We start from the raw sequence: 25,365 nt of genomic DNA, 5'->3' as shown, positions 1-25,365 counted from the left end.
ATTCTTAACCACTGCGCCACAAGGTAAGTCCCCAACTCATTCTTAAATAGAGGAACAAACCAAACCCCCTTCAACAAAGAAGGATATTTTCTCAAATCCAAAAAGCTAAACTTTCAGTACAACAATTCAAGTTCATTCTTAGATAATCCAGAAAAAAAATTCAACATGTTGGGGCATAGCCCTAGTTCTCTCCTTACCCACCATAAAAATCAATATAATGAGACAGATAACATAAACCACTGGTTCTTAAATGTGTATAACAGAATACTGATGTTTAGTTAGTGTCACAAATGTATCTCCAAATCTGGATCAGTGTGAAGAAATTTTATTTGCTACAATGGAGAACACATACTACAGACAGTAATGCCTATCAGCAACTGAGATGAGCATGTCATACAACACAGGTACAATTTGCAGCCAAGGAGACATAAAAGGTACAATAAATGAGAGATGAGAGAAACCAAAAAGGATTTTGTGTTTACTAAAACAAACCCCAAAACGTCTAATGTTAAGTATATGAGAAAGAATGCCAGGGTAGTAAACAGTTCTATTCAAACGGAACATAACATTAAATGCTACCAAGGGAACAGTGTAATGCATTTCAAATATATCACCCCCAAATTCTAGTATTTAGAAATGTGACATGAACACAAATAGGATAGAAGCCACTGGGAGGGGAAAAAAACACACCTAAACCAGTGGCTCTCAGACTCTGTATGCCTCAGAATCACCTGGGGGGCTTCATAAAATACAGACTGCTGAGTCCCACCCCAGGGATTCTGATTCAAGAGGTCTCAGGTGGGGATCGAAGAATTAACATATCTAATAAGTGCCCAGATGATGCAGATGCGGATGGTTTGTGGACCACACTATTAAGAGTCATGACTGATCTAGACTTCTAGTTTAATTCCCAGGAGAAGTATTCAGTGGGAGTCAAAGAAGCAGAACATGTTGAAAAATTTTTCATTTTCCAACTATTTCATTGCTTACTTCAGGTGTCCTAACTGACGATATTGGATTTCTATTGCTTTTACTTCATATCCATTATTTTCCCTTTTAATTTTTTTCTCATTGTCCCTTTCCTCTTTATTTCGACATGGCTTTCTCAAGCCTGTCTTCTACATTATGGATTTTGATTTCTCTACGTTTCGTTTGCTTTTCGCTGCTTCAGATGCTCTGATTTCTCCGATGATATTTCTTTTCCCTAATTTCCGAACTTCCTTTGCCATTTCTCTTTTCTTCTTATTTATTCATTTCTTAGGTCATATCGTCTCATCTTTCATCTCTTGCTTTATGGAGTTCTTGATTTCTCTAATTTCCTTTAGAGGTCAAATTAGTTATTAAACACTTCTTTCTTTACTTGAATTATCTCTTCTCAATTGTGCTATTTTTGTGTCATTTTTATGCCACCCTTTTATTTTTCCTTCTTCTGGGGGACAGGATTTTTGCATAAATTTCAATGTGTGTTTTCTCTTTTCTCTGCCATTTATTCCTTAGTTGGGAGACGTTCCCTCTGGTTATGCTACATGTTCACCTGAAGTAAACAATGAAATAATTGGAAAATGAAAATTTTTTCAATGTTATATTGAAGCTAGGTTTCTGATTTGAAAAATCTTGAATATGATAAAAAAAATACATAGCCTCTGGAAGAAATGGAAGTTCAAGTTAATATATGGAGAACAGTATGGAGGCTCCTTAAAAAACTAAAAACAGAGTTACCATATAATCCAGCAATCCCACTCCTGGGCATATATCAGGAAAAGATGAAAACTCTAATCTGAAAAGATAATGCACCCCAGTGTTCATGGCAGCACTGTTTACAATAACCAAGACATGGAAGCAATCTAAGTGTCCATTGACAGATGAATGGATAAAGGAGATGGGGTATATTACTGAGATTATTACTGAGCCATAAAAAGGAATGAAATAATGCCATTTGCAGCAACATGGATGGACCTAGAGATTAACATAGTAAGTAAGTCAGAAAGAGAAAAACAAACACCATATGATATCACATATGTGGAATCTAAAAAAATGAAGTTATTTACAAAACAGAAACAGACTCACAGACTCACAGACATAGAAAACAAACTTATGGTTACCAAAAGGGAAAGTGGGGGGGAGAGATGAGTTAGGAGTTTGGGATTAACATATACACACTTCTATATATAAAATAGATAAACAACAATGACCTTCTGTATGGCACAGGTAGCTATATTCAAGATCTTGTAATAACCTATAGTGGAAAAGAATCTGAAAAAGAATATAGATATAGATATAGATATATATGAATGAAACAATCACTTTGCTGTACACCTGAAAGTAAGACAACATTGTAAATCAACTATACTTCAATAATTTTTTTTTAAAAGAGCTCCTAAGCAGAAGAATCATATCCCCTCAATTCACATGACTGAAGTGCTGCCCGAGGGTTTTTGCCTTCACCTCATCTCTGCCCTGATGAAACAATTCCAATGGCGGGGTCATTCTCATCCTTCTGTTTTCAGGTTTCATGTCAAATTCTCAGAACCCTTTCCTGACCATCTTCTATAAAGCAGACTTTGAATTATTATCACTTCAACCTAATTATTTGTTCCTTGGCTTTTTTAATTTTCAAAACATTATTCTGTCTTTAATTATTTGTAACTTCTCAATAAAATTTAAACTCCACAAGGAGAGAAATCATGTTTGTCTTGTTTACCGCTGTGTTCCGAGCATCTACTACAGTGACTGGCACATAGTAGTTAATCAAAAAATGTGTTAAATGAATTAATATAGAATTATAAAATTAATACAATTAAAACCACATTTTAGACTGTAAGGTCAAATTGTATAAACTAGAGTCTAGAATTAGACCCAAGCATACATGCATTATTATTTTAAGTTGGCAGAGCAGTATTCAGTACCTGATGCATTGACTGGACATTTGGAAAAATAATAAGGCACAATCCCCTATGTGAATGGCTTTTGAGGAAGTCAGGGGATGGTGAATAAGTTAGCACAGAACAAAAAGAAGGTAACAGATTCAGAAAATCAGATATGCATGAAGTCAAAGTTTAGTGTGGCAGGATCTCAGAAAACACTGTAAGATATAAGCCATCAGGAATTTGCAGATGTCTTAAGAAAGGCTTCACTCATGACTTGGAATAGAGGATTATACAAATCTTACCTAATTCTGAAAGAGAAACTGTGATATCTGGGTTACATACACATAACGCTGAAGCAAGAACTTTAAAAAAATGGATAGTTTTGGCTCTGTACAAATTGAAACCTCTTATATTACGAAAGTAATAGTCACCACAAATAAGACTGAACAATAAATAATAACCCAAATGAAAAGTTGCAACATATTTGGGAAATGATTATTGTTTGTAATATACAAATAATTCTCATAAATCAATAAGAAAATGAAAATTACTGAAGGACACAAAGAGACAATCACACACACACATACAACAACAAGAAGTAATGATCCTACTCTCTCATCCCCCCCAATAAAACCCTAAATGTATAGGGTATATGGTGTTAACTATAGTCAAATACATAAAGTACATTGAAATATCTTTTTTTACCCGTTACATTAGCAATGATTAAAAAGACTGACAATATCCAAAGCTGACAAGAATGTAGGGAAATAGACAATCTCAAATACTGTTATAGGATTTAGTTTAGAAATATATATTAAAAAATTAACACTTTGACTTAGCCGTTCCTCTTCAAAGTATTTCTCTCAGGTAAACAATGTGTCAATTGCAATTTCAAACTTAGCAAAACAAAAAGAAAACTCTTACACTCCCAACAAAACTTATCGATCTCCCAATTTTTCCCATCTTACTACATGGCACCTTCAGATACCGAACTGCTCGAGAAAGAAACTTGATTATCCTTGATCCCTCCTTTCTCTCACTTCCTACATCCAGCTCAACAAGTCTTTTCAACTCTACCTCCAAAATCTGTCCCAGATCCATCCTCTTCTCTCCTCTCCACTGTCCACACTGTAGTCCAGACCACTATCATCTTTTCCCTGCATCCCTGCAAATAGTTTCCTGACTAATCTTACTTCTACTCTCATGATCTGACCCCAACACTGAAGCCAAAATTAAGCCCTTTAATCAAAAAATTATATTTTTCAAAGTAAGTGCTCAAAGTCCTAAAACTTCTCTCATCTTTAAATCTGACTACCAAATTACAACGAACCTTCCTCTACTCCACATCCTATTCTAGCTTTTTCTCTGCTCTCTTTTATAGCAAAAAAAACCCACAAAAACTTATTGTCTATAATCTCCATCTCTATTTTCTCACTTCTATTCTTTCTCAAACCGTCTCCCTTCAGGCTTGCATCCACACCTCCTACCAAAACCTCACAGACATCATGAACTTCACAGTATTAAACCCAAAAGTCAATTCTCAGTCATCTTGCTACTTGACACCCCAGCAGCATTTGACACTGTTGATCTTGCCTCCTTCCTCAAATACTTCATTCATTTAGCTTTTAAGATACCACAACTTCCTGAGCTTCCTCCTACCTCTGGCCATTCCTACTAGCACTTCTCTCCATGTGATCTCTAAACGTCAGCGTTCCCCAAACTCCTTCCTCAGACATCTTCTCTTCCCTCTATTTACTCACTCCCTATATGCATTCATCTATTGCTACAGCTTTAAATATCCTCCAAATGTTAATATGTCCAAATTTATGTCTCCAGACCTGACCCTTGCCCTGAATCCAGGCTTCTATATTCAATTGCCCACTCAGTGTCTCCACGTAGACATCTGATAGGCATCTACAGCTTAATGTATACAAAATGTACTCTTATCTTCCTCCTCAAAACTTCTCCTTTCCTGGTCTTGTACATTTTCAAAACTGGCACCACCACTCACCATAGACATAAGGCAAAGCCACTGGATTCTAGCTTGACTGCTTTCTACGACTCCATATCCAATCCATCTGTAAATCCTATTAGCTCTTCCTTTTCAGTACATTCTGAACCTGACAATGTTTCCCCACTTCTGTTACTATCACCCACCTCAAAGCCACCATCATCTTTGCCTGGACTAATTTCAGAGTCTCCTAACTCTCCTCCTTACTTCCATTACTTCCCCTTTCGTACAGCACCTAAGGTAACCTTCTTAAAAAAATGTGATATCATGTCGGTCTCCTGCTCGAAACCTTCCAATCTCTTCCCATTCTATTTAGAAGAAAACCATTGTCCTTGCTAATCCTGCCATTGCCTCTGCTCAGAACAATTATCCCTCACCTACTGGCCCGACTTACTTTTCACTTCTTGTAGATCTATGTCAAGGTCATCTCCTCTAAAAGAGCTTCCAGACCATCCTACCTAAAATAACATGGGTACACACAGACACACACACACACACACACACACACCACTACCCTGCTTTAGTTTTCACATACATTTCTACCTGATATTAGGAAGCTAGAATGTCAGCTTGAAAAGGGCAGGGACTTCCTCTGTTTTGGTCATTACTGAATGAGTGGCATCCCCTATATTCTATGGCCTGGAACATGGTTGGTATGAGACAATTGCTCCATAAATGCTTGATGAAAAATGGATTGAATAAATGAGTGGTTCCCTTGCTCCTTCACCCAAAATCAGCACCTCTACCACACTTAATTTCCCCAAACAACATTGAGAACTTTAAAAAAAATATTCTACTTACAATAAAATCTAACTCCTAATCGTAGCCCACGAGGCCCTGAAGGATCAATCTCTGTGGACTTCTCCATTGTTTTTTCTTCCTCTTCTTCTGACACTCGCTCTTTGCAGCTCGGTGCACTGGAGCCATACCAATCATGCTTCTGTTTTTCAAACACTCAAGTTCATCCCAAATTAGGGCTGAGACAATGGCCTGAGAATTCTCTCTTTGTGGCTCCTTTTGTTCAGGTTTTTGATAAAATCCCATTTCCTTAGAAAAGTGTTTCTTGACTACACTAGCTAAAGTTACCTCTCTCTCTCATTCAGGTACTACCATATTTACCTATTTTGTTTTCTTCAAGCACATATCACTATTTGTAATTAACTCGGTTACTTATTTGTTTGACCTCCTCCTGAGAATGTTAGTTCCATAAAAGCAGAGGTCTTAAATGTTTTATTCACTGCTATATCACCAGGACTTAGAATACTACCTGGCACCTAGAAAACACCCAATAAAAATTTATTGAATGAATTGTACAATGATACATACACATTTGTGTCTTTGAACCAATGTTATTTATAAAACTCAACACTGTAAATAACGGGCTTCCCTGGTGGCGCAGTGGTTGAGAATCCGCCTGCCGATGCGGGGGACACGGGTTCGTGCCCCGGTCCGGGAGGATCCCGCGTGCCGCGGAGCGGCTGGGCCCGTGAGCCATGGCCGCTGAGCCTGTGCATCCGGAGCCTGTGCTCCGCAACAGGAGAGGCCACGGCAGTGAGAGGCCCGCATACCACAAAAAAAAAAAAAAAAAAAACTGAAAATAAGCTAAAATCCATCAATGGAGAATTAAAGTATTTGTGGAGTATCCATACCCTGGAACACTTTGCAACCATTAATAATGATAATACAAATCTATATGTATTGATATGGAATAATGACCATAATACATTAATGAATGAAAAAAGATCACATATTTTGTTTGATCTAATTTCAGTTAATATGCTTGTGTTTGTGACTGTATAGCTATATGTCTTGTAAGATATCTGCCAAAATATTAGCAATTGTTGTTACATACTATTTACCTTCCATATATATGTAGTGTAGTCTGAATTTGTTCATTTACAGTGAACATTATTTATAATCAGCTTTTATTTTGAAGGGGGAAACACAGGTGCTCTCCTTGAATACACAGCACAACACTAATCTTCTTGCTTGAAATGCCAGGCTGAGTGACTTTGATTTTTTGGAAATAGAGAAACAGCAGTGGAAATTTCTTAAACATGTACCATTTTCTATTTGAAACCATATTAGCTTCAAAATTAAACAATTACTGGATGGCTCAGGTACAGTGTCCTCTTCCTAATCTATACTGACTGAAGAGCTGAACAGAATATTTCGCAATAACAAAGTCTTTTTTTCCTCTCAATCTTGCCCAATGAAAGAATGAACTATGAGGACTTATCACCAATTCTGAGTTTTCTTACTTAGTACATACACATCCCACATCTTACCTCATACAGTGTGCCTGGTATACTCCAAATCCCGTGTTAGAGAAAATTATGTTTAGTCACTAGACTCTTTGCAGCCAGGTCTGTAGTCTCATCTGAACTCAGAGAGGCTTTCTTGTACTTATTTATTTCCTGCAATTGTCAAGCCAGAAAAGTTCATGTCAGCATTCACCAGAAAGAAGGCACCAAGTAATCAAAGACTGCTTTTATTCAAACATTCAATAATAACCATGTAATTATGGAAGCATTTAAGATAATCTCAGCCTCTTGTAAAAAGGCATTTGTGCATCTACACTGTCATATATGGAGTTGTCTGTGCATCGAAGCCGAATCACAGCCATTCCTATAAATCATACTGACACACTTTGTTCTAGTCCAGCTTGCCAGAGAGCTGCTTTCATGACATGCCCAGATCACAAAACAAGTAGCAGGATACAGTCAAATTACTTTTCTGACAAACGAAACAGAAAAAAAGGAAACTTGCAAGGATGAATTCATATGAGATTGAAACGTGCTTGGAAGACCAAGAACTGAGAGATCACTGCGATTCCTTTGGGCGCCATGATATGCCAAAATTGCTTTATGCCACTTAGCCATAATTGTAGCTAACCGCACTGCTGGGGTTCTTTTCTTGGCAGGATCCGCGCCTATGAATATGCGTGTGTATTTGTGTGTGTGTGTAAATTAAGTTCCTTGTGAAGATGTGATTGCTCCACCTGTTATCATCTGTCTCTATCTTAGATTTTCATCAAGTGTTGCCAATTAGTTCACAAACAGAACTGAAGAGTAGAAATTGAGGTGCAAAATGTCTGACTTATGGATGAAATTTGTTATGGCCCATGATTTTTGTGGCTGCTTTAAATACTCTGTTACCAAATTGATTAAATAATTAAAGTTGCTACAAACATGTCAGATGGAATTTCACATCAAATTTCATCTGGGGCTTGGAAATGGCACGTATTTTCTAATGCTATGGGATTCTTTACATTTCTGGAAAGCCACCTGAGGTTTTCACCATCATACAGGAGACAGCTGTGGCAGGATGAAAGATCTATCTCCTAGGAATTAGAAATACTGGATTTTGTAATTTATAAACACTGTGACCCTGAACAAGTAATTCACCTCTCTGAGATCTTTTTGTCATATCTAAGAAATGGAAATAAGATTTGTTCTTCCCATCTCATAGGATTCTTTACAGATTAAATAAAGTACGCCCATGTCATCTGAAATGCAGTTTGAAAATTCTAAAGTACAAAACAAATTCAATAACATTATTATTTAAGAGAAGTCCCGGTATCAGGAACTAGTTTGAAGTGATCATTAAAGAGCTATTCAGCACAACTGATATCACTCAAAATCTGTTGAGCATCTACTCTTTGGAAAGCACTTCAGGTGCTCAAAGATGACAACGACACTGTCTTCCTAGTGAAGACTACTTAACACAACTAAAGCTATAAAAACACAGCAACAGATAAATGCCAAGTGACAGATAGCAATGGGTAGTGTTGGGAGATGGAAAATGTAAGATTTCATCACTACCTTCCAGGATGAGAGAAGAGTTGAGCCTTGATGGATAGCAGTTTTATTTTATTTTTTCTTTTGCATGGCTTTCAGGGTTTAGATACTGAGATTTTCAACTCATAAATAATCATATTCCTTTCCTAGTCCAAGTTCAAAGCCAACTGATAACTAGATGCTGTTATCAGAGAGAAGCATATACTTTTGAATCAGCTTTACTGCAGATAAGATTAAATTATAAAATGCAGTTTGGCCTCTGGCTACCCAACATCCCCTTAAGTAAACTTCTCAGCTTCAGCAGATTTGGGCAACTGCAGAACTCACTAACAGTAGCAAGGCAGAATGGAACTTGCACATCCCAAGAACAGAGCTCTCCACAAGCAAGAGGAGCCCTAAAGGAGCCAAAGTGGGCCTGCTTAGTTCCTTCCCCAAAAGTCCTCAATCAGGTAAGTCACACCTTCCTCCACAGGGAGGTGTGAGTGAGGCCACAACCAAAAGAGGCCAGGAGGGTTACTCTATAGACATAAATCCTCTCATGGAAACATGAGTCCTGACCAGTAGAGGTTCCTTGCTAGCACAAGGATGAGGTAAAATTATAGCTTTCCTTTTTTTCCAAATGAGTAGCCATGTAAAGAACCCAATCTTTTCCATTTAATTTGAAAGCCACCAAATTTTCAGACACCAAATTTTCTAGGTATTTATATCTATTGCTTACCTCTTTCTTTTGTACAATTTATTTAGCTCTACCTCATTTTAAATATATTCATGTCTGGAAAAGTTAGCTTCCCCATGATATTATGCTACGCCTTGGAAGATAATTAGGAGTAACAGATGGAAATAGATTAGGGAGGCAATCCAGGTGGGGAGGTGGCAAAGCAGGAATAAGAGATAAGCCTGGACATTATATCCTCAGAGAAAATAAAAGGACCACACTGTCTTGAGAAGAGCGTTTCTGCAAGGGAGCTGGGAACAATCAACTTAGAGCAGTATCCGCAGTGTAATGTGACCGAGTAAGTGATGATACGCTATAGACACTGAAGGTTTTTGAATAGGGTGCCAACAAGACAAAAGGCGCTTTGTGAAGATCATTGCTATATTATTATTTCCTCAATAATTTATAAATCAAAAGAGAATGCAGCTTATTAAAACAGTCCAAGGGTGAGCAATATGGAAAAGGGTTACAGCTGAATATATGTTTTCTTTAATGTTTAAACAAGACAAGAAATTTGGTTTCTCAATTTAGTCTAGCCACTTATATAAGTAAGGCACAAGTACACCTCACTCCTAAATACACTTAATAGCACACAGTCTTATTGTAAATTGTGTCCTTATTATTGTGGCCCACTTCTAGTAGTGATAAATACCTGACGATAAGAGAGAAGAATTTAAAAGTATGATTAGCATCAGGAATGTCTTAAAGGAAATTTTAAAGTAGGAAAGTTTACTTTTAGGAGTCCCCAGTTCATCTCCCAAAACCTATGAAAAAACAATTCTTACTTTTGATGGAAATAATATGTTTTAAGTTTTTTTATTTAAGCTATTTGGGTACTACTTGACTGGGGGAACAGCTGAGAAAAAAAGGTATCAAAGAGAAATGCTAGAACTGGAAGGAATTAGTTATCAGAACCACAGAAGTCTAATCACTTACTGACTTCAAAATTCACCTTTGGAGAGGCAAGAAGATGGCGGAAGAGTAAGACGCGGAGATCACCTTCCTCCTCACAGATACATCAGAAATACATCTACACGTGGAACTTCTCCTATAGAACACCCACCGAATGCTGGAGAAGACCTCAGACCTCACAAAACGCAAGAAACTCCCCACGTACCTGGGTAGGGCAAAAAAAAAAAAAGAATAAACAGAGACAAAGAATAGGGACGGGACCTACACCAGTGGGAGGAAGCCGTGAAGGAGGAAAGATTCCCACACACTATAAGCCCCTTCGCAGGCGGAGACTGCGGGTGGCGGAGGGGGAAGCTTCGGAGCCGCGGAGCAGAGCACAGCAACAGGGTGCGGAGGGCAAAGCAGAGAGATTCCGCAGACGATCGGTGCCAACCAGCACTCACCAGCCCGAGAGGCTTGTCTGCTCACCGACCGGGGTGGGCGGGGGCCGGAAGCTGAGGCTCGGGCTTCAGTCAGATCCCAGGGAAAGGTCTGGAGTTGGCAGAGTGAAAACAGCCCGAAGGAAGGGGTTAGTGCACCACAGCTGGCCGGGAGGGAGTCCGGTTGAAGTCTGGAGCTGCCGAAGAGGCAAGAGACCTTTTCTTCCCTCTTTGCTTCCTGGTGCGCGAGGAGAGGGGTTTAAGCGCACCGCTTAAATGAGCTCCAGAAATGGGCGCGGAGCTGCCGAAGAGACAGGAGACTTTTTCTTGCCTCTTTGCTTCCCGGGGAGCGAGGAGAGGGGATTAAGGGCACCTCGTAAAGGAGCTCCAGAAACGGGCGCGAGCCGTGGCTGTCGGCACGGACAGTAGAGACGGGTGTGGGACGCTAAGGTTGCTGCTGCCGCCACCAAGAGGCCTATGTGCGAGCACAGGTCACTCCCCACACCGCCCCTTCTGGGAACCCGTGCAGCCCGCCACTGCCGGGGTCCCGGGATCCAGGGACAGCTTCCCCGGGAGAACGCGCGGCGCGTCGGACCGGTGCAGCGTCACGTCGGCCTCTGCCGCCGCGGACTCGCCCCACATCCGTGCCCCACCCTCCCCCCGGGCCTGTGCCGGAACCCCCGAATCAGCTGCTCCTTTAAGCCCCGTCCTGTCTAAGAGAAGGGCAGACGCCCTCGGACAACCTACAGGCAGAGGTGGGGCCAAGTCCAAAGCTGAACCCCAGGAGCTGTGGGAACAAAGAGGAGAGAGGCAGGTCTCTCCCAGCAGCCTCAGAAGCAGCGGATTAAAGCTCCACAATCAACTTGAAGTGCCTGCATCTGTGGAAAACCTGAATAGACAGCGAAATATCACAAGTTGAGGAGGTGGACTTTGGGAGCAAGATATACTATTATTTTCCCCTTTTTTCTTTTTGTGAGTGTGTATGTGTGTGCTGCTGTGTGAGATTTTTGTCTGTATAGATTTGCTTGCACCATTTGTCCTAGGGTTAGACCAACCCTTTTTTTTTAATAGAAATTTTTCTTCTTAATAATTATTTTTTATTTTAATAACTATATTTTATCCTACTTTATTTTGTCTCTCCCTTTCATTCTTCCTTTCTTCCTTCCTTTCTTCCCTCCTTCCTTCCTTTCTTCCTTCCTTCCTTCCTCCCTTTCTTCCTCCCTTCCTTCCCTTTCTTCCTCTCCTCCTTCCTTCCTTTCTTCCTTCCTTCCTTTCTTCCTTCCCTCCCTCCTTCCTTCCTTTCTTTCCTTTCTATTTTTTCTCCCTTTTATTTTGAGCAGTGTGGATTAAAGCCTCTTGGCGCTCCAGCCAGGCGTCAGGGCTGTGTCTCTGAGGTGGGAGAACCAACCTCGGGACACTTGTCCACAAGAGACCTCCCAGCTCCATGCAATATCAAACAGCGAAAATCTCCCAGAGATCTCCATCTCAACACCAAGACCCAGCTTCACTCAAGGACCAGCAACGAACAGTGCTGGACACCCTATTCCCAACAAAGAGCAAGACAGGTCTACAGCCCCATCCATTAGCAGAGAGGCTGCCTAAAATCATAATAAGGCTACCAACATCCCCAAACACACCACCAGACGTGGACCAGCCCACCAGAAAGACAAGATCCAGCCTCATCCACCAGAACAGAGGCACTAGTCCCCCCAACCAGGAAACCTGCTCAACCCACTGAACCAACCTTAGCCACTGGGGACAGCCACCAAAAACAACGGGAACTACAAACCTGCAGCCTGCAAAAAGGAGACCCCAAACACAATAAGATAAGCAAAATGAGAAGACAGAAAAACACACAGCAGATGAAGGAGCAAGATAAAAACACACCAGACCTAACAAATGAAGAGGACATAGGCAGTCTACCTGAAAAAGAATTCAGAATAATGATAGTAAAGATGATTCAAACTCTTGGAAACAGAATAGACAAATTACAAGAAACAGTTAACAAGGACCTAGAAGAAATAAAGAGGAAGCAAGCAATGATGAGCAACACAATAAATGAAATGAAAAATACTCTAGATGGGATCAATAGCAGAATAACTGAGGCAGAAGGATGGATAACTGACCTGGAAGATAAAATAGTGGAAATAACTACTGCAGAGCAGAAGAAAGAAAAAAGAATGAAAAGAACTGAGGACAGTCTCAGAGAACTCTGGGACAACATTAAACACACCAACATTCGAATTATAGGGGTCCCAGAAAAAGAAGAGAAAAAGAAAGGGACTGAGAAAATATTTGAAGAGATTATAGTTGAAAACTTCCCTAATATAGGAAATAGTCAATCAAGTCCAGAAATCACAGAGAGTCCCATACAGGATAAACCCAAGGATAAACACGCCAAGACACATAAAAAAACTGTCAAAAATTAAATACAAAGAAAACATATTAAAAGCAGCAAGGGAAAAACAACAAATAACACACAAGGGAATCCCCATAAGGTTAACATCTGATCTTTCAGCAGAAACTCTACAAGCCAGAAGGGAGTGGCAGGACATATTTAAAGTGATGAAGGAAAAAAACCTACAACCAAGATTACTCTACCCAGCAAGGATCTCATTCAAATTTGATGGAGAAATTAAAACCTTTACAGACAAGCAAAAGCTGAGAGAGTTCAGCACCACCAAACCAGCTCTACAACAAATCCTAAAGGAACTTCTCTAGGCAAGAAACACAAGAGAAGGAAAAGACCTACAAGAACAACCTGAAACAATTAAGTAAATGGTAATAGGAACATACATATCGATAATTACCTTAAATGTAAATGGATTAAATGCTCCCACCAAAAGACACAGACTGGCTGAATGGATACAAAAACAAGATCCATATATATGCTGTCTACAAGAGACCCACTTCAAACCTAGGGACACATACAGACTGAAAGTAAGGGGATGGAAAAAGATATTCCATGCAAATGGAAATCAGAAGAAAGCTGGAGTAGCAATTCTCATATCAGACGAAATAGACTTTAAAATAAAGACTATTACAAAAGACAAAGGACACTACATAATGATCAAGGGATCAATCCATGAAGAAAATATAACAATTGTAAATATTTATGCACCCAACATAGGAGCACCTCAATACATAAGGCAAATACTAACAGCCTTAAAAGGGGAAATCGACAGTAACACAATTATAGTAGAGGACTTTAACACCCCATTTTTACCAATGGACAGATCATCCAAAATGAAAATAAATAAGGAAACACAAGCTTTAAATGATACATTACACAAGATGGACTTAATTGATATTTATAGGACATTCCATCCAAAAACAACAGAATACACATTTTTCTCAAGTGCTCATGGAACATTCTCCAGGATCGATCATATATTGGGTCACAAATCTAGCCTTGGCAAATTTAAGAAAATTGAAATCGTATCAAGTATCTTTTCCAACCACAACGCTATGAGACTAGACATCAATTACAGGAAAAGATCTGTAAAAAATACAAACACATGGAGGTTAAACAATACACTACTTAATAACGAAGTGATCACTGAAGAAATCAAACAGGAAATCAAAAAATACTTAGAAACAAATGACAATGGAGAAACGATGACCCAAAACCTATGGGATACAGCAAAAGCAGTTCTAACAGGGAAGTTTATAGCAATACAATCATACCTTAAGAAACAGGAAACATCTCGAATAAACAACCTAACTTTGCACCTAAAGCAATTAGAGAAAAAAGAACAAAAAACCCCCAAATTTAGCAGAAGGAAAGAAATCATAAAGATCAGATCAGAAATAAATGAAAAAGAAATGAAGGGAACAATAGCAAAGATCAATAAAAGTAAAAGCTGGTTCTTTGAGAGGATAAATAAAATTGATAAACCATTAGCCAGACTCATCAAGAAAAAAAGGAAGACTCAAATCAATAGAATTAGAAATGAAAAAGGAGATGTAACAACTGACTCTGCAGAAATACAAAAGACGATTAGAGATTACTACAACCAACTCTATGCCAATAAAATGGACAACCTGGAAGAAATGGACAAATTCTTAGAAATGCACAACCTGCCGAGACTGAACCAGGAAGAAATAGAAAATATGAACAGACCAATCACAAGCACTGAAATTGAAACTGTGATTAAAAATCTTCCAACAAACAAAAGCCCAGGACCAGATGGCTTCACAGGCGAATTCTATCAAACATTTAGAGAAGAGCTAACATCTATCCTTCTCAAACTCTTCCAAAAGATAGCAGAGGGAGGAACACTCCCAAACTCATTCTATGAGGCCACCATCACCCTGATACCAAAACCAGACAAAGATGTCACAAAGAAAGAAAACTACAGGCCAATATCACTGATGAACATAGATGCAAAAATCCTCAACAAAATACTAGCAAACAGAATTCAACAGCACATTAAAAGGATCATACACCATGATCAAGTGGGGTTTATTCCAGGAATGCAAGGATTCTTCAATATATGCAAATCAATCAACGTAATACACCATATCAACAAACTGAAGGAGAAAAACCATATGATCATCTCAATAGATGCAGAGAAAGCTTTTGACAAAATTCAACACCCATTTATGATAAAAACCCTGCAGAAAGTAGGCATAGAGGGAACTTTCCTCAACATAATAAAGGCCATATATGACAAACCCACAGCCAGCATTGTTCTCAATGGTGAAAAACTGAAACCATTTCCACTAAGATCAGGAACAAGACAAGGTTGCCCACTCTCACCACTATTATTCAACATAGTTTTGGAAGTTCTAGCCACAGCAATCAGAGAAAAAAAGAAATAAAAGGAATCCAAATAGGAAAAGAAGAAGTAAAGCTGTCACTGTTTGCAGATGACATGATACTATACATAGAGAATCCTAAGGATGCTACCAGAAAACTACTAGAGCTAATCAATGCATTTGGTAAAGTAGCAGGATACAAAATTAATGCACAGAAATCTCTGGCATTCTTATACACTAATGATGAAAAATCTGAGAGTGAAATTAAGAAAACACTCTCATTTACCACTGCAACAAAAAGAATAAAATATCTAGGAATAAACCTACCTAAGGAGACAAAAGACTTGTATGCAGAAAACTATAAGACACTGATGAAAGAAATTAAAGATGATACAAATAGATGGAGAAATATACCATGTTCTCGGATTGGAAGAATCAACTTTGTGAAAATGACTCTACTACCCAAAGCAATCTACAGATTCAATGCAATCCCTATCAAACTACCACTGGCATTTTTTACAGAACTAGAACAAAAAATTTCACAATTTGTATGGAAACACAGAAGACCCCAAATAGCCAGAGCAATCTTGAGAATGAAAAATGGAGCTGGAGGAATCAGGCTCCCTGACTTCAGACTATACTACAAGGCTACAGTAATCAAGACAGTATGGTACTGGCACAGAAACAGAAATATAGATCAATGGAACAGGATAGAAAGCCCAGAGATAAACCCACACACATATGGTCACCTTATCTTTGATAAAGGAGGGAAGGATACACAGTGGAGAAAAGACAGCCTCTTCAATAAGTGGTGCTGGGAAAACTGGACAGCTACATGTAAAAGTATGAAATTAGAACACTCCCTAACACCACACACAACTCAAAATGGGTTAAAGACCTAAATGTAAGGCCAGACACTATCAAACTTAGAGGAAAACATAGGCAGAACATTCTATGATATAAATCACAGCAAGATCCTTTTTGACCCATCTCCTAGAGAAATGGAAATAAAAACAAAAATAAACAAATGGGACCTAATGAAACTTAAAAGCTTTTGCACAGCAAAGGATACCATAAACAAGACCAAAAGACAACCCTCAGAATGGGAGAAAATATTTGCAAATGAAGCAACTGACAAAGGATTAATATCCAAAATTTATAAGCAACTCATGCAGCTCAATAACACAAAAACAAACAACCCAATCCAAAAATGGGCAGAAGAACTAAATAGACATTTCTCCGAAGAAGGTATACAGATTACCAACAAACACATGAAAGAATGCTCACCATCATTAAGCATTAGAGAAATGCAAATCAAAACTACAATGAGATATCATCTCACACCAGTCAGATTGGCCATTATCAAAAACTCTAGAAACAATAAATGCTGGAGAGGGTGTGGAGAAAAGGGAACACTCTTCCCACTGCTGGTGGGAATGTAAATTGATACAGCCACTATGGAGAACAGTATGGAGGTTCCTTAAAAAACTACAAATAGAACTACCATACGACCCTACAATCCCACTACTGGGCATATACCTTGAGAAAACCATAATTCAAAAAGAGTCATGTACCAAAATGTTCATTGCAGCTCTGTTTACAATAGCCAGGACATGGAAGCAACCTAAGTGTCCATCAACAGATGAATGGATAAAGAAGATGTGGCACATATATGCAATGGAATATTACTCAGCCATAAAAAGAAATGAAACTGAGTTATTTGTAATGAGGTGGATAGACCTGGAGTCTGTCATACAGAGTGAAGTAAGTCAGAAGGAGAGAAACAAGTACCGTATGCTAACACACATATATGGAATCTAAGAAAAAAAAATGTCATGAAGAGATTAGTGATAGGACGGGAATAAAACACAGACCTACTAGAGCATGGACTTGAGGATATGGGGAGGGGGAAGGGTAAGCTGTGACGAAGTGAGAGAGTTGCAGGGACATATATACACTACCAAATGTAAATTAGATAGCTAGTGGGAAGCTGCCACATAGCACAGGGAGATCATCTCTGTGCTTTGTGACCACCTAGAGGGGTGGGATAGGGAGGGTGACGCAAGAGGGAAGAGATATGGGAACATATGTATATGTATAACTGATTCACTTTGTTGTAAAGCAGAAACTAACACACTATTGTAAAACAGTTATACTCCAATAAAGATGTTAAAATAAATAAATAAATAAATATTTCCCTTATAAAAGAAAAAAAAAATTCACCTTTGCTACCCAAATGAGCTGAAGACTGAAAGAGGCTTTCCTAAAGGAAACAGCATAAAATGCATCACACAGAAGGGACTGGGATTTTTGAAACAGGAGGGCCAAGGGGTCTTCTTTCAGCTGTAATATAAAATTAATATTGTAAAAACAGAATTTCAGAAAAAATGATATTCACCATCAAGTCCACGTGGACCATCAGTAGGAATCAAGCCAGATGCTATAGCTTAGAACCATCTATGAAACTTCAAGGAACTAATCCTAAAAAATAATTCCAGATTTATGCAAAGATCAAACTACACTGATGACCACCACAGTATTTTTATAAATGTTGTAACTGAAATGCCCAAAACAAAAAGAGAGCTTGAATAAATTATGGTTCTTCCTCAAGACAGAATCCATGCCATTTTTTAAAATGATATAAAACAGAAACACTTCTGAATGGTCATATGAGAATCTCTCTGGAACTTATCCTTAGCAAAACAACTATAACTGGAGAAAACTGTATTTAAAAACAACAACAACAATTTAAAGTCTGTGGAAATTGTCCCAAGGGCATATAGCAAGTGGAGAAACATTTGTTCAGGAAAAGCCAATAAATCTTACTAAGAACAGCTCAGTGTGATGGAAGCTCTACTCCAAGCAGATGAAACCAAGAAAACAGGGCTCCCTCTTCCCCAGCTTCCAGGCTCATTTCTCCCTATTAAGGGGAGTCTGCTGGCATTTATCACACCCATCCCCTGTCCCCCGATCTGCACTGCAGAAACTCTATTCCAAGAAGGAGTGGCACAGCGGTCTGAGGCTCTCTTCCTCCATCAGCACCCACCAGTATACGCAGAAGCTCCACCGCAGGCATGGCAGGTGGAAAATGCTGGGACCTCGTCACCCTCCCTTCAGCTCTCTCGTAAGGGGAACATTCCACAACGTCTGGGGGGGCAAGCCGAGAACACCAGGCACTGCCACACATCCCCTGTGCCCACTCATAGAACAGGACTGTCCCCTGAGAGAAGTGGGCCTCAGTCCCTGACCCCAACTCCAGAACAGCGGTATGGACATTCTCCCAGTGAGAGGCAGGCCTTAGAACAAAGAGCTCTGTCACTCTCTGTAAGGGAACTGACTTTATCTGCAACAGAGAGGTGAATTCAAGCCTGGGGGCATTATCGAAAACAATGGAAATCTTGGTGGTGAGCAGTTAAGAGGCTGGTGGCTCCCTGATAGCCATAGGTAAAACTCTAGACTGGCTAAAAGTTGAACAGAGAACCAGGAAGAGAAAAGGCTAAGGAGAACCCTCCTGGAGCCAGAGAAGGCCTGGAAGACAACCTAGGCAAAAAGGTCTGACTTTAATTGGATTAGACCTTGGAGTAAGGTGTGCCTAGGGCATTATCAAAAAGAATAGAACAGGGCTTCCCTGGTGGCGCAGTGGTTGAGAGTCCGCCTGCGGATGCAGGGGACACGGGTTCGTGCCCTGGTCCAGGAAGATCCCACATGCCGCGGAGCTGCTGGGCCCGTGAGCCATGGCCGCTGAGCCTGCGCGTCCGGAGCCTGTGCTCCGCAACTGGAGAGGCCACAACAGTGAGAGGCCCGCGTAACGCAAAAAAAAAAAAAAAAAAAAAAAAGCAATAGAGCAATCGGCTAGCAATTAATAGAAGCTAATAGCTGGATGTGATACCAAGAGAGACAGACCATCCAGAATCATAACAGGGAGATCAGAGAGAGACAGAGAGAGAGAGAGAGAGAGCGTGCGCGCAACAAAGAGAGCCTGACAAAAACCACTGTCATCCTATTGAGTCCTGCCTCCGCCCTCTAGAAATGAATGCCCTGCTCCCACCACACAGTTTCTCACCTGGCTGCTCAGCTTTGAAGTATGACAAGATGCCAGAGGTCAAGACTTTATAGGAAACTTGGTCTGCATGGGACTGGGTCAAGGAAACTGGCTACAGGCTGGTTCCCTAAAAAGTGTTAATGTGTCCAATCTCTAGTTTCCATTAAGTATCAGTTAATTCATCAACAATAACAAAGATTTTTTCAGTCTAGTAAATTGAACATAGTGGCAGCAGTAAACCAGTGAAAACACATGAAAGGTATGTGGGATGCTGTGTTGGGTTTCTCAATACTATGTTGGTATCAGGACGCAATCCAGTAATTCAGGACAGGATCCTAGCTCACTCCTAAACCTCTCCCCTTGCACACATACACATCATCACCACCACTGCCATCATGACAGAGGACAGACTAGAAAAGAGCCAAGCAGGATGATACAACTCCTGCCAAAGGAGTTAGGACGACACTCTAGTCGCCATGAAAACTGCCAAGAATGCTGAAGGGAAAACTGAGACAGAAGCCCAGTCATTCGATTTAACATGGGAATGGTGGTAAAGAATTTTCGCCACAACAAAGACATCCTCATGACTACTACTTCCTGCTAGTCCAGAGTTACCCCTCAACACCCTGTACCCCAAACCTAATAGACACCCTAGACTTCAGCATAAGCCACTACTTGTAACTCTCTGAACACATGGTGTTCTGTCCTTTCTGTTTTCCTACATGTGCTAAACCCTGCTTAGAAACCCATTCTCTCTATTCCCACTCCCCTCACCTGGCCAATTCTTAAATAGCACTTGAACTCTAACATCACCTTCCCTAATAACCTCAATCTGGTTTGGGGGCTCATCTCACATACTCCCATGTCACCCAGAGCCAGCCTCTATTGTAGCCCCTATACTGTAGCAGAGTTATCTGTTGTTGATGTTTTTGACCGTAAACTCATTAAAGAGTAGTACCATTAACATTAGTCCTCTTATCCACAATAAGCACAGGGCCAGGCAGACAGAGACTCAACAAATGTGTGGTGAGTGAGTGAGTGAGTGCAGTTTCTGGGGCACAAAACTGCTAAATAGAAGCCAAGGCAGGGACTTCCCTGGTGGCTCAGTGGTTGGAACTCCACGATCCCAATGCAAGGGGCCCGGGGTTCGATCCCTGGTCAGAGAACTAGATCCCACACGCATGCCTCAACTAAGAGTTCGCATGCCACGACTAAGGAGCCCACCTGCCATAACTAAGACCCGGCGCAACCAAATAAATAAATAAAATAAATATTTAAGAAAAAGAAGCCAAGGCACCCCCAAAGTTGAGACCATGACCACAAAAATAATTCCAGAACCCACTGCTAGTCATTCTAAGACTTCAAACAAATTGTCTTCGTCAGGACTAGTTAACAAATGGGCAGAGCTAAGCCTACAGGTCACAAGAGACTTTCTTTGTAGCTATCGGAGGCTATAGTATAGAGGGGACTCACAACATGAGTCTCTGATAAACCAAGATAAAATAATGTGATAATGTGTAACACATTTGCATTTAAACAAAGACATCTGGGATTTATTCCTTAACTCATAGAAATGGTTTAAGAGTGGCATTTCACAAAGCAGATGGGAGAAAATATTTTACACATAGAAACCTTCTTTGGGGTTTTGTTCAAGTCTTACTTCATAAGTGATCACTGTTTAGGGTCACCACATAAAATACAAATGCCCTTTATTTTAGTATAAGTATGCCCCAAACATAAATATATAAGTATATTCCAACTACTGCATGGGATACACTTTAAAAAATCATTGTTTATCTGTAATTCAAAGTTATGGGCATCCTGCGTTTTCATTTGGTTAAAAAAAAAACTCGAAAAAAGCATACTATTAGATTATAGGAGTTTTCTAATTCATCGAAGCTTAGCCCCTTACGTCAAGAGTTAACATTCCTTCTTCATCCTCTCCCCAGTTTAATTAAAAGTTTAAAAACTTTTATTTTCTGCACCATGTTCATTGACTGTTTCTGCCAAAACTCCATGATATTCATTGAAATGACTATCCTAGCGTGTAGTTGAAAAAACTAAGGGTCAAAGGGAGTAGGCAGGAGAGAACTCCCAGCCTGATTACCAAGCCAGCAGCTGCTTCACACACTCTGTCACTCGTATTGTGGTTGTTACTAGTCACAATAAGGATAATTATATTCTCATTAAATAGGACTATTTCTCATAATAGCCTAATTTGATCTCCAATAAGGACCTGATCCAGCAGTGCTTTAGAAAGCACAGTGCTGTTGATCTCAATGGCAGCCTACTTGGCACGGCGGAACAGAGATTTCTCTTTTCCTATTCAGCATCACCACCACCTGTGAAATTCCTAAGGTTCCTTCTTCATGAAAATTCAATCTCCTGATCAGGCTGAAAACATTTCCATTTGATAATGGTTACACATGGACACTGAGGAGGATTCAATAATCTCCAAGTTGCCCTAGTAAGGTTTTCATGTCTTTCTTTAGATGTATTCTGTATTAAAACGCACATCTTGCTATTTTATCACCCTATTAAGATGAAAGCATGACTATTATCATCTTTATGAATTTTATCACTATAAATTTTTCAAAGACCTAAACATCTGCAAAAAAAATTTTTCGAATTCGCTCTTAAAATTCATTTTACCACATTAACAACAAAAAATCAGTTCTGCCATTTAAAATTTGATGGTAGACGAGGAAACGTTGCCAGCATCTTTGTTTGTATTGCTTCCTTTCACAGTCAATTCTGCAACAATTTATAATTTTAGATGCTCTTTTTTTTTTAATAGAAGCTAACCTCTATTAAGTGCTTATTATGTACCAAATTTCTAATCTTTTCACATGTAAATGCTCTTTCAAAAAGACCGTCTCAACTCCACCCAACTGGAGAGCCAAGTCCTAATATATGTCCAGGTGCATCAAGCATTGTTTCAAAATCACCATGGCAACCACTAATTAGTGGAAAGAAATGCACATCAAAGGCTCCACTCAAACGGTTCACCTAGTGGCTCATCATTTGATTTGGTTGAGATACCCTTTCTTCATATAATGAGGGTGAGTTTCAACATGGTCTAGCCCCACACCCTCCAAGTCCAGGTGCCGCCCTTTGCATAACCTCACCAAACCTCCAGGTGTTCCTCCAGGTTACCTTCCTTCCGTTTCAGTGCCACTGAAAATGGGAGTGTCTACCAGGGAAGTTTGGGTAGGACTCAGCACTGTCCAGGCACACGTGAGTGCCACTTCTGCTGTTCAACTCAGGATATGAACTACATGCACTAGATCATGAAAGGTCCTCCCCAGAGAGTGAGGAACACGGCTAATGTGTCCCATCAGAGCGTCACATACTCAAGTGGCAGTATCGCTGGCCTGTGGATGCTGCTTCCATCTCACACAGCTCCCTGATATTAGCAGAAGATGGGGTTGAACAGTTTTTCAAGCTGAAGCTGATCCCCTCCGTGGAGTCTCCTGATCTCAGTTCCCAAATATTTCCTCCAAGTACACAGGCTACCCCCTCCCAGATAAGAATGGTCTTGGGCTTTCCCAGTTTTACTTGTTCTCAACCCTGGCTGCATATTAGAAAAATCCAGAGAGTTTTGTTTGTTTGTTTGTTTGGTTGGTTGGTTGGTTTCGTCCGAGTGCCAATGCCCAGTGAGCACCCTGAGAGATTCTGACTCAACTGGCCTGGGGCAAGGCCTAGGGACCAGCATTTTAACAGCTTCCCCTGATGATTCTATGGTTCAGCCTGGACTCAGAGCAGTGCTCTTTGTCCTTTCTCATCTATTTTTTCTGGCGTAAACTATATGCCAAACTTCCTTCAGGGCTTTCCCTTTGGACTCTCAAGATGTGTTCTTTTGCAGAAGTTGGCTCTTGAAAATGGAAAGCTTTGACTATTAAAACTACTGTTTCTTAGGTGGAATTCAAGGGTCTGTTTGGGAAGTCACAAACAGAACCGTGGCTGTTTCTTTCTCTCTGCCTTTCTACCATCATAGCCTGTAATCCTCCTGAAGGAGGACAGCTCTGCCACTGATCAGGAAATGGTGATATACGATGAAGAGCAGAAGAGAAGAACACAAAGATGAACATTTCCAGATACACCACGCTCACCCTCTTACTCAATTTCCCTTTCCCTTCAGCACCCTTCTGTTGAGGAAAGGCTCCTTTATTGATATTCCCCCCAACAATATTTACGAGGTTAGGAAGGCACTAGTGGTTCTCTCCAAAGCACAAGTGAAATGACCAGAACCATAGGGATTACTTAGGACCCTCGAGGTTCTTAGCCTCAGCCTGGTACCAAAAGTATCCCTGAGAAAGAAAATAGAGACATTTTTACTAGCACATAAGGAACTGGGCCTCACCCATAATCTATCTTTTTTACCTACGCAGTGACCCAAGTTGAGTACCGTTGCTACCGTGAGCCTGTCCCACATATGGATCAATCCACAATGTCCTGCCTCACAAGCTTGGGGTTTCTATCAAGCCACTTCTCCTATAATATGCAACTTGAATGACTATACCCTCAGCTTCCTACTGTGAGAAGGTCTTCCTATGATAAGTTCAAAACCCTATGGGCTTACCCTTCCCAAAGGGCATGGTCCCCAGAGAGGAAATGGAAAGTCTGCTCTCTGTTTCATCACTGTCGCTGTCGCTGTTGCCCTTTGATGGCACAGTGGAGAACAGGGGGGTTCAGAAACCTGTTGGAGGGACCGAGGAACACACTGCTCTCCCAGGCATGGTAGTGTTTGCTCAGGCTGCAGCAGCTGGAGGCTTCTCCCCACAAGCACTGCAGTCAGCTAGTAACCATGCCTGACAGCCCTACAGCAGGTATGGGTTCGGCACCAGCATGTGCCATAAAAGCAAGTGCTGGGAGCTCCCTCCTCCAAGCAACTACTGCCCCTCTCGCTATCAAGGAACCACGAGGGGCTTGTCAATAGGACAAATGGGTAGTGACACAGTGCTCTCAACTGAGACCCACAGGAAGCGGTTTTCCTCGGGGCACACCCACAGAGCAAGATACCAGGTGGAAAGGGGTTCTGAGCTTCAGTCACATCCATGCATCCATGTCCAAACCAGCCTGCTCACAGCCTCGGGGAGGGAACACTGTTACCCTTGGGGATAAAGGGCCAGTCATGATTTCTTTCTGAACTGTCCCATAGGGCTGGATCCAAGTCATGCTCCTTTGATACTGAGGCTCAAACAGAGAAGTTGCTTCTTCCATGATTGCTGTCCAAGGGAGGAAAAAGGAAGAACCCTGGAGAGTCAGTAATAGCCTTCACTCCAAATTTGCCTTCAGAGACGCTGCTTCCCCCAGGCCCCATCTCAAATCTGTACCTGGCCCATGTCTCCAACACCAGGCATCAGACCCAAAAGGGGCCTCCCCCCTTGCCCCCTGCAGTGTCACCCTCACCTCAGAATGACAAAAATTGTAATGCTACTGTTTTTTTATCAACAGATAATCACATAATAGTCTGAAGTTGACTATTTTCCCAAGACCCAGACTAGAAGTCCTACCCATTGTCACTTTATTACACGACACAGTAGAGACAGAATAAAAAGTAGATGGACATACTCATTTAGGTCAACTCCATTAAGGTATAGATGAGGAAACTGAAGCCCTAGGAATTCTATAAGAGTGAACACAAATTCACTAGACTAAACCAGTCATTCTTCATGCAAAAATTTAGCTGCCTATCTGTGAGAAAACTCCCCTTCAATGGCGTATTCCCTGGCTATGGAATACATTTGTGCCTATAAAATGCCTTATTGCTATAAGCAAATTGCACCGGGGCACACAGACTATCCACCGCTGAAAAATTTGCACAAACCCAAAGCA

The 25,365-nt window shown here is 40.5% G+C and overlaps 1 long non-coding RNA gene across 1 annotated transcript in view; it reads right to left on the bottom strand.

The window, feature by feature from the left end:
• Positions 1-25,365, bottom strand: part of LOC136792276 (uncharacterized) — a 210,666-nt gene that overhangs the window by 118,009 nt on the left and 67,292 nt on the right. Inside the window, exon 2 of the long non-coding RNA XR_010835840.1 lies at positions 7,167-7,295. This is a non-coding gene — a long non-coding RNA (uncharacterized lncRNA). The remainder of the gene's footprint in view (positions 1-7,166; positions 7,296-25,365) is intronic.

Source organism: Kogia breviceps, chromosome 12, assembly GCF_026419965.1.
Source record: "Kogia breviceps isolate mKogBre1 chromosome 12, mKogBre1 haplotype 1, whole genome shotgun sequence".
Lineage (NCBI taxonomy): Eukaryota > Metazoa > Chordata > Mammalia > Artiodactyla > Physeteridae > Kogia > Kogia breviceps.
This window is presented reverse-complemented; position numbering and strand designations above follow the sequence as displayed.